General features: G+C 39.1%; 1 pseudogene; it reads left to right on the top strand.

The window, feature by feature from the left end:
- Positions 1-3,588: 3,588 nt before the first annotated feature.
- LOC100714487 (DCN1-like protein 1) lies at positions 3,589-9,711 on the top strand (annotated as a pseudogene).
- The last annotated feature ends 1,131 nt before the right edge of the window (positions 9,712-10,842 follow it).

Genomic DNA, 10,842 nt, shown 5'->3' on the forward strand with positions numbered 1-10,842 from the left:
CATGAGGCCTTCATAGGTGAATGGAGACAACTTGAGACTATCTTCATAAGTGAAATAAATAATCATATTTGTAAATATCACATTATTTCTCTGGTACAAAACTAATAAGAAATGTAAGAATAATAAAACCCAAAATGTGTAATTGCTGTTGTAAAATCAGAGAGGAAAAGAAAGTGCTCTAAAGGGTATAACTGCATCTATGTTTAAATGTGTAGGATTGATCACCATATTACTAACATTTGTTTGATCATTGAACAACTGTTTGCAGTCTCACTATTTGAATGGCCAATTTGTATCCTTTAATTTTGTAACTTAACTATTTCTAAGATGACAATATGTAACTTATCAAGTAGTGATTTCTTAGTGTTGTTTTTGTGATTCTGTATTATTTCTACCTTTTTTTCTGTTTTGCTTGTTTTTCTCCTTAAATGAAATTTTTTAAAAAGTTAGTCCTCCAAAATTTGAGGGCCCAATCCAAAAACGGGCATCTGAGATGTCCCATGTATGTGCTTCTCATGTGAAGAAATATGAACAGCAAATAAATATATGAAAAAATGTTCAACATCACTGGTCATTTGAGAGCTGAAAATTAAAACAATTCTGAGATTCCACCTCATCCCAGAAAGAATGTCTGACATCAAGAAATCAAGCAATAACAATACTGGAGGGGAAAAAGAACCGTTCTCCACTATTGGTAGGAATACCGACTAGTGCAACCACTGTGGAAATCAGTGTAGAGGTTCCTCACAAAACTGAGTGTGGAGGCCCCATTCAAGTCAGCTAATCCCTTTCTGAGTATCATCCCAAAAGAATCAAAAACATCATACCACAGGGACACATATGCACCCATATTTATAGCAGCACAGTTTGTAATAGCCAGTTCTTGGAAACAACCCAAATGCCCATCAACTGAGAATTGAATTACAAAGATGTGGTATTCTTATTCAACTGAGTGCTACTCAGCCCTAAAGACGAATAAACTATAGACTTTTATAATTAAATGTCTGCAACTTGAGACCATACTCATTAGTGGAATAAATAAGACAAATGTATAAAAAACAGAGCCTAATGGGTAGGTAGTGCATATAGTGTGCATGTACTCTTAAGCAAAGTGGTGATTCACATCCCAGATGGGTTTAGTGGGACAGCACAATATTTCAACACTTTCATCACAATACTCAGAACATTGTACAATTTTAAAACTTGTGGTCAGGTGTGGTAGTGCACACCTGTAATCCCAGCATTTGGGAAGTTGGGACAGAAGGATCACTACAAGTTCAAGGTCAGTCTGGGCTACATGGTGAGCTCAGGCCAGCCTGCCCTGCAAAACAAGATCCTGTCTCAAACAAACAAGCAAAAAAACTCTGTGAATTGTTTATTTCTGGAACTTCTAATGTAATATTTTAAGTCGGACATTCAACACAGGTACCTGAAACTTTCAAGAGTATGGTATAGAAGCTGGGCTACCTGGCACATTCCTGCTGGGAAGCTGAAGCAGAAGGATTACAATTTTGAGCCCAGTCCAGGTAACTTAGTAACTTAGAGAAACACTGTCTCAAGTTAAAAAAAATTAAAAGCCCTGGGAAGTATGTCAGTGAGAATGCCCTGGGCTCAATCCACAGTACTGCACACACAAAAAAGTGTATAGTATGGAAAGGGGAGAAAGATGACCATACTGTGGAGAACACTGACAGACACCTTAACCAGGTGACAAAGGCCAACATCAACAGTGAAAAGTCACTTTGATAGCATTTGTCCTTGACATATTTTATCTCTTTAATCTTCCTCTCCAAAAACCATAAACTCATCCTAATTATGAGAAACACCAGACAAATTACAATATTTTACAAAACAGCTGAGAGTATTCCTCAAAACATTCAAGGTTGGGCTGGGAATTTAGCTCAAGGCATAAGTGCCTGCCTGGCAAGCACATGGTCCTGAGTTCAATTCCCCGGTACCAAAACAAGAAACAACAACAACAACAACAAAAATCAAGATCATCTGAAACTATTAACATCTGAGAAACCATTGCAGTCCTGAGAATCCAATGGGAACATAATAACTAAATATAACATGGCATTCTTGATGGCATGTTGGAAAAAATCAAGGTCATTAGACTAAATTGATGAAAACCTGCATAAAGTATGAGCTTTAATAATATCATTATTGCTTCACTAATTGTAACAGATGTGCTTAAATTATATAAATGTTGAAAATAGGAGAAAATGGATATAGTGAAAGAGTTAAGAGTTTTTCCCTAAAGTAAATTATAGAACATCATGGCAGTAGTTCAACATGGTAGAAGGCCAAATTGGGGATGCTTACCCTGATGGTCACTTCCTCCTTCTCCCCTGCTTATAATTTCCTCCTTCCTTTCCCAGGGTATTCAAAGAAAATTCCAATCAGCTCCCCATACATAATCAATGCCCACCCCAAGCATCACATCTGGTTAAAAAGGTTGTGGGCTCCTTTTCACATCCTATAAATAAAAAGGCCAGTTTTAATGTTTCTTATATTCTGCTCCTATATTGTGCCAGAAATCTCATTTTGGCGCCTTGAGATTCAGATGACAGAGCCACTCCTAGTTTGAACTCCCTTGCCTATGAACCACTTTTCCTTCCCTGGGACCTATTGATTTGTTGCCTCTAATCTGCATACAACACCAACTACCCTTAATCATCACAGGTGAGCTGCCATCTGAGGTTCTGTGTTTTCACTCCTAACATCCTCAAGTGTGCAGCAGTAAACCATCTGTTGGTGTCCCTGCACAGAGATAGCAGTTTTCATGTTCCTTGGGCAGGACAGCCCAATGGAAAACTGTTACCTTCTTGTTCTCTGGGATCCCACCCTGCACTCTCAGTGATGGCCAAAGAGGACAGGTATTGGGTGCTTCCATGTCACACTTTCAAAACACAGATGATTTATTTTCATAGGTGTGATCCAGGATGGGTTCCATGTTCCTTGGGGGGAGCTAAAGTTCCTATGTCCTGAGGCAAAGTTGTTCTCTCAGCTCACTTATAGTTTGGTCGTGGGGACCATTTCCTATTCCGTGAAAAACATACCTCTGAGGTGTCTGGTTCATAACCTTGGTGCTCTTGGCCTCAAGAAGGTTACAAAAAAAAACCTGATCTTTTACTTTACTTTTGTCACAATGGCAGCAAGTTGGCAGAAATCCCCCATTTTTAGGTCTTTTTCACTTTGAGGATGTATCCTTCTTTCATTCTGTCTTGTATGATGGCTGAAATACTTCTGGCTCACTCTGCTCCACCAGAAACTCTCCCTTCCTGCCCACCAAACCCCTTAGATTATATATCTCCTGTCTTTATGGCTCCTCCCCCATATATCCAAGACCAAACTCCACAGCTTTCTCAGATAGATGTTTCTGTGCCCTCTACATAGTCCTTTCTCTTCCTCACCCCCGTGGCCACTAATTCTTCCCTTAGTTTCTCTCCTCAGTCTCAGATTTCTCAATCCCTTCCACCTGAGTCATCTATTCCATTGGACAGCTCTTCTTCTTTGTCCCCTACTCTGCATTGCCATTTCCCCACTGGTTCACCATTTTGGTCTTGTGTGTTTCAGCCATCTAGCATGGTATTCAGCTGCCATTTTATGATTCCATACTATATGGTTTTCAGCAACCATCTTGCTGCAGTTCACATGGAGGACAGCTGCCATCTTGCTACCTTCCATGTGACAGTGTGCTGCAATTTTGCAACAGGTCACAAGGTAAATGGCTACCATCTTTCAGTTCCTCATCATGTGATCAACAGAAGCCATCTTGTTGCAGGTTCACATGATGACCAATTGCCAACTTGTGCTCCCTCACTATATCACCAACAACAGCTATCTTGTTGTGAGTCAAATGGTAATCAGTTGCCATCTTGTGCTTCCCTGTCACATGGTGACCAGTGGCCATTTTGTGGTCAATCATCCAGTGATTGCCCACAGATGGTAGCTCAGTGGCCATCTATAACTCGCACTCCACAGCCCTCTCAGCCTCAGTTTCTATTCCCACTTCAGGAACAGGCTGGTCCCAAAGGACTAGCTCATATTCATGTTCCTTTTTCCCTTGCTGACCTATCTCAGAATAATCATAAATTAGGTTCATTTTCTGCTATTCTTATTTCAGGAGGTCTCTATTAATTAATCTACAAAAGGGTTTGCACTAGTCTATTCATTATATATTTGAGTGCACTATGATTTTGTAAAATATTTGTCAGTCTGTATATCTGTTGTCTGTTTGTCCAGTCTGTTTATACTGTGCAGAGCTGTCCATGTGTGTTCATTTGTTGCTCTGTAGACAGCAGTTCCTTTTTATTTCAGCTCAACAATCTTTTTCTCTTTTTATTTTGCATTTTCAGAACATTTAATCAAGGTTTATTTGAGTTACAGATTTAAAAAGCATGCTTCCACCTAGATTTCCAGCTGATCAAAATGATGCTAAAACTGGTTAAACAAAATTCCTTGGCATGAGGAGACACTAGACAAGACTTCAATAGGTGAATAAAAAAGTGGCCACTTTGTAACTTTACCCAGAACTTATTCATTAATTGGAGGCCCCCAATAATCTCCATAGCCTTATGGGAGACACCCCAACTAAAGTTCATATGACTAAGACAATTCATTATTGCTGATCTTGTGTATTCATGCCTTCAAATATAAAATTGGGATTGTTCCTGATGATAAATATTTTTTTTAGATCCAAACATCTGCCTTTTTCTTGTGTGCCGGCCAGGAAATCCTAGTCAAACTAACATGAGGTCATCAGTTAAATAATAATTTTCAAACAAAAAATTTATGTAATATATATGTTATACTTAGAGATGCTTAAATACTGAGCAGTCCAAACACTGTCACAAATTTCTTCAGTGCTCAAATGTTAAAACATCCATGGTTAATAGAAAGTAGCCATTCCATTTAATGTTCTATGTTAAGCTTACTGTCTCTACTACACTGCACTGTTATCAATATTTTCTTCTAGATGCTCAACAACTAAAATCAAGAAATGATTATAAATTCCTTTCAGATTCCTTTTACTGAGATCCACCAGATCGTTTCTAGAAAATGGTTGTATGACACATATTGAGGCCATAATTAACTATACTCAACTTGTTTTAAATGACACCACAGTTGATCTCTCTTCTAAATAAAAGGTCAAATTAATAAAATAGGGCAGCCTCCAAAATCAGATGGTATTAGACATTTTAACAGCACAAGAGATACTTATACAACTGTAAAACCTAAACAGGTATATGACAAATTAATGACATGCCAGTTTCTAAAATTCCCTGGACCTTATCCTTATCCTCCTTATAGGAAGCCATTAGTGGAACTATACTCATAAATACCCAGTTGATTCTATTATTTGGCCCCTGCATACTTAATTGATTCTTGGTCTTTACCTCCTCTAGACTTAGTTGTATGCCTACCCAAGATGAAAATGCCTGTTATCTACTAAGGACCACTAGATAAAAGCTCTGCAGAGTATCTCTGACTGCCATTTGACAACTTCAACCCCATTCAGCCTGAAGAAGCCAGATCGGTCATTGCCCATTATGTCTCATGGCAGTTTGGGTTACCTCCTCAGAGGAAAAACTGCTACAGGCAGCTAAGTCAGTTAAAAATATTACAGGCAGTCAGATAGGGCTAGGGCCAAAGGAGCCAGTACAGAGGAACTGATGTCTTCTGACCTTGGAGGAGACACATACTTCCTTCTTTGGGCCAGATTGCAAGACAAAAGGTTAAACTTGGCCCTCAAACCACAGGGAGACCTTCTTCATATGGCTTTTTGTGTTTTCAACAATAGAGATAAAAATCAAAGGAAAGAAAAAATAACAATCTGATCTTTTAGCAGTGACACTTGGAGCTCTAAGATAGGTAAACTGAAACAAGGTGGAGCTGCCCAAGCTCCTCCAAGACCATGCTTCAAGTATGACAAACAGGACACTGGACAAGAGAATGCCCCTTCTGCAATCTCAAGGGCAACTGGAAGAGTGACTATCTTTGCCACCAGAGAATGGGTAAGCCACCCTCTAACTCCTTGCCCTCATAGGAGATCACATCGTCACTGGATTCATCACTGGCTAATCTTCTTGGACTTGCTGCTGAAGACTGATGGGGCTCAGGGCCCACAGCTCCCATTAAGGTATCCTTCTCAGAGCCTCAAGTCTCACTGAAGGTCTCAGGTAAAACTTCTCTGTACTTGTAGACATGGAGGCCATGTATAGTGTTCTTCCTGAGTTTTCACACCATTATAGTAAATCCTCAGTCTCTATGGTGGTGTTGACAGCCAACCTACACAGCCTCTTCAAACAGGACCCATTGCATGCAGGTTCCAAATTCTATTCTTTACCCATAGCTTTCTAGTAATTCCAACATGTCCTTCACTCCTTTTAGGTAGGGAACTTCTTCAAAAGCTTAACTTCTCTACCTTCTTTCTCCTAACAGCTCTCACCCTCCAAACACCCCTTCCTCTCCCCCTTCTTTGGTTGATCCCATAGTTTGAGATACCTCCAACCCCACCCATGCTACCCATGCCATACCTGTTTTGTCTCAAGGATCCTTCAATTTTTCCTTGTGTTCCCCAATATCCTATAGCTCCCAAACATTTACAGGGATTTAAACCTATAGCCAAGCATCTTTTAGATGACGGGTTTCCTTAACCTACCCATTCACCCTACAATACTCGCATTCCCCCGGTACTCAAACCTAAGGGGCCCTGTCATCTAATACAAGACTTTAGTGTAATCAGTGATTCTGTCCCCCAATTCACCCAGTGGTGCAAAATCCTTATACGATGTTCTCTCATATTCCTCCCTCCAGCATTCACTTCATAGTCCTAGGCCTTAAAGTTGGCTTTTTTTACCTTCACCCTACACCCTGATTGTCAAGATTCCTTTGCATTTATGCAATGGACCCAGACACTCTCAGGTTTCAACAACTTACACATGTCATATCTGTGCTAGAACTTATCCTCAGGGACACATGCCACCCTCTTCCTTTCCTACTCACCAATTTTGTGGATACACCCCTGTTCAAGACTGGCAGGTAGATTTTACACACATGCCCCCACCACAAAACTTTCAAATATCTTCTCATCTTTTAAAATACTTTTTCCAGGATGGATAAAAGCCTTTCCTAAAATCAGGGAGACTGCTGATGTACTTACTAAAGTTCTGTTACAAAAAAACCATTCCAAGGTTTGGTCTACCTCAGAGTATCCAGTCAGATAATGGCCCAGCCTTTATTTCTCAGATGCCTCAACAGGATTACAACCAAAGTGGAGTGGCTCCAACTGGCCTTCCCCAGAACTTCTATGATGGTCAAGGTCACTGGACTGCCATCCTGGTTCCACATCACTCAAGCTAAGCAGTGGCCTTCTAACCCTAACTCCCCTGACTCTAAACATCCTGAGTGGTCACTCATCTCATCTCCTGTCTCCATCTCACCAAGGCCCCACAGCCACAATTTTCAGGCTAGGTCATGCTTTATTATCGTATTTGGTTCCTGATTGTTTAATTATGTTTTTTGCTGTAGGACTCTGGCTAGTCTCTCCTAAAGACTTCCACATCATATGTAAAATTTGCTTCATGCTGTTCTACATAACAACTATCTTAGTTCTCTCTACCCTCAGCTGTTTAGTTAAACATGAGAACCCTGTGGGTCTAGGCTCTTGTCTCCCTTATAGTGATACAGCCATAGCCTTCCCACCCCTACTCCCAAACATGATTCAACTATCAGGCCTTATATTTCTTATGCTTTCCATTCTCTCCAGCTCAACTCCTAGACCAAAGAGGGGTCCTACCTACACTTTTACCTTTTCAGACAGGGGAATAATTACCTCTTGTAACTCCATCCCTCCCAACTCCAAACTTGTTTTTCAGATTCTTCCTCACCGTGGACCTGATGGAACAATGCATTCTGATTAAGGGCACCTTTCCTTTTACCTCTCCTTTAAATCCTTTAAATATGATAATGGCCTGCCTCTTCATAGCACCTTATCTTTTCATTTCTCCAATCTAGGATGTGAGCATTCACCAATGATAAACTCCTTGTCCTGGTTGAAACACCTGATACCAGCTTCTACCTGAGCATCAGTTGTCATCCTGTCCACCATACTAAACCCCAACATGATGCCCCATTCAGCAAGAAGTAGTCAGAAGAGTCTTTGCCCTTTTCCTAACAATGAAAAGATAGGAATGAAAGAGGTTTTCCCTAGAATAAATTATAGGACATTATGGTAGTAGTTCAACATGCTGGAAGGCCAAATTGGGGATGCTTATCCTGACGGCCACTTTCTCCTTCTTGCTCGATTATAATTTCTTTCTTCTTTTCCCAGTGTGTGCCAAGAAAATTCCAATCAGCTCCTTGCATGTCATCAATACCCACGCCAAGTACCCTTTGACATTGGGTCAAAGGGCACATATACCCCACACCCCTATCTATCTCCAGTCAGAGGAGAAAGCCAAATCATTGCTGGCTGTAGTTTCCTCTCCACATCCTTTAAATAAAAAGGCCACTTTTACTTTTTCTCGTATTCTGCTTCTCTATTGTGCCAGAAAACTCTAACAATTACTTTGTTACAGCAACCATTGGAAACTAATACAATTATGTAAAATGTAAACAGTCCAAATGTAACAAATTAAAAATAAACTGGATCAGGGAAGCCCCGCACTGGCCAGAGCTGGCAACTTACCTGACCCAACCCAACCCCTTCTCTCAGGATCCTATGGTCCTGGGTGGCCTCCTCAGGCTTCCCAGAGAGGTAGCAGGGGTGGGGGGGCTACTCTGAGAATGAGTGGAGCCAGAAGAGTTCTTGAGAGAAGCCACCAGCAATGCCTCTGGGACAGTCCATTCTCTGAGGAGTGGGAGTAGGAGGGGAGAGGCTTGAAGGAGACCAATGTGTATTAGTTTAAATCATTGCAGCAGGATAAAGTTCAACAGTTTATGATCTTCACACAATATAGTAAAAAAAAAACTGCAGTAAGTTGTCTTTCTCAAAATGACTGGAACTTAAATGTTGCAACAGATAATTTTTTCCAAAATCCTGAACTTTGTATAGGAGAGAATGTAACAGGATCGTGGAAGAAAAGAACTCAGAACAACTATATAATAGATATGAAAATCCTCAAGACATCAGGGATTTAGCTCAGCAGAATAAGTTCCTGCCTGGCAAGCCTGAGGCCCTGAGTGTGATCCTCAGTGTCAAAAAAAAACAAACAAACAAAAACAAAAACAAAAAAAAAAAAACCACCAAAAATCCTCAAGATGAAAATAAAATTGGCATAGATGGCATACAGCAATTCCATGAACAGGTACTTGATCCAGCCAGCATTAGCGTTTTGATCACTGCATGGAAGTTCAGAGCAGCAACACAATGTGAGTTCTCCAAGAAGAAGTTCATGGACCATATGACAGAATTAGTATGTGACGGCATAGAAAAGCTAAAGGCTCAATTACTCAAATTGGAACAGGAATTGATAGAACCAGGATGATTTATGGACTTTTACCAGTTTACTTTTAATTTTGCAAAGAATCCAGGACAAAAAGTATTAGATCTGGAAGTGGCTATTGCCTACTGGAACTTAGTACTTAATGGAAGATTTAAATTCTTAGACTTATGTAACAAATTTTTTTTGAACATCAAAAATGATCAATACCAAAAGATACTTGGAATTTTCTTTTAGACTTCAGTACAATGATTGCAGATGATATGTTTAATTATTATGAAGAAGGAGCATAGCCTGTTCTTATTGATGGCTTTGTGGAATTTGCATACCCTTGAATTGTACAAAACGTACAACAGTGTACCACTAAAGAAATTTTCTACAATGTACATAGTCTGTAAAATAAATACAATGGAAAATTGCACAATTTTTTCTGGCTGAGCTGAACTGAACATCAGTTCTCACTATTCAAACTGAGATTTGAGATAAAACTTTAAGGATACATTTTGGACCATAATCATATTTCATTCTTCTAATGGTGGTTTGGGCTTCTCTTCTAATCTGGGATGCTCTAAACATTTATAATTCCAACATTGTGAATTTCATCTTAATGTCTATGGACCGTTTTAGTTTATTCTCCCACACGTCTTAGAAGCTATATAGAGACTATTTTGAAGTTTTCATTCTTTAGTAAAGCACATTGCTGTCTGTTTTCATCACATGATAGTTTGGCATAAAAAGTAAACATAATGAATATCAAAAACAGTTTAAAATAACTTCTTAAATATATGCTTTGGGTTAGTTTCAAAGACTATGCTGATAGTATTTCCAATGAGAATGATATATTTAAGCAAACTGGATCTGGAATGGTGTTTTGGTTAGGAGGGATTTTTTTCTTGGAAAATCACATGTATTAATGTAAATAGAGTGATGAAAGAAATGCCAAAACAACCATCATGAACATTTTTAAGAATAATTTGGTAATTTGGTTCCTACCTGAAATATGTGTTGTATCTTACACTCTCAATTTCAAAAAAGGCTCCATGGAATTAGTCTGCACTCACCTTACCTATGTTTGTATGTAATGGCCCTACAGGGAACTTTTATTTAGCAAATCTCTGCATAATGTTAGATTCCACTCTTATCTACTTTATGCACTATGTAATTGGATTGCACTATGCTTTTGAAATGCATAAATGCCTATCAAATAAATTAAACTATTTAATTTGTTTTGAATAATTTTTGAATTGCTATATATTACAGTATCCTAAATTTAGGTATAAGGTGTATTTTTGTTTTTGTTTTTGCTTTTTTCTTCCTCTTTGGTTATCACACTATGGAACACAAATTAAATTCTCTTTATAAATGATAGTATGAATTAGATTTCAGAAATGGT

This window comes from Cavia porcellus, unplaced genomic scaffold (genome assembly GCF_034190915.1).
Source record: "Cavia porcellus strain 051 isolate PalLab524CR breed Dunkin Hartley unplaced genomic scaffold, mCavPor4.1 scaffold_3, whole genome shotgun sequence".
Taxonomy (NCBI): domain Eukaryota; kingdom Metazoa; phylum Chordata; class Mammalia; order Rodentia; family Caviidae; genus Cavia; species Cavia porcellus.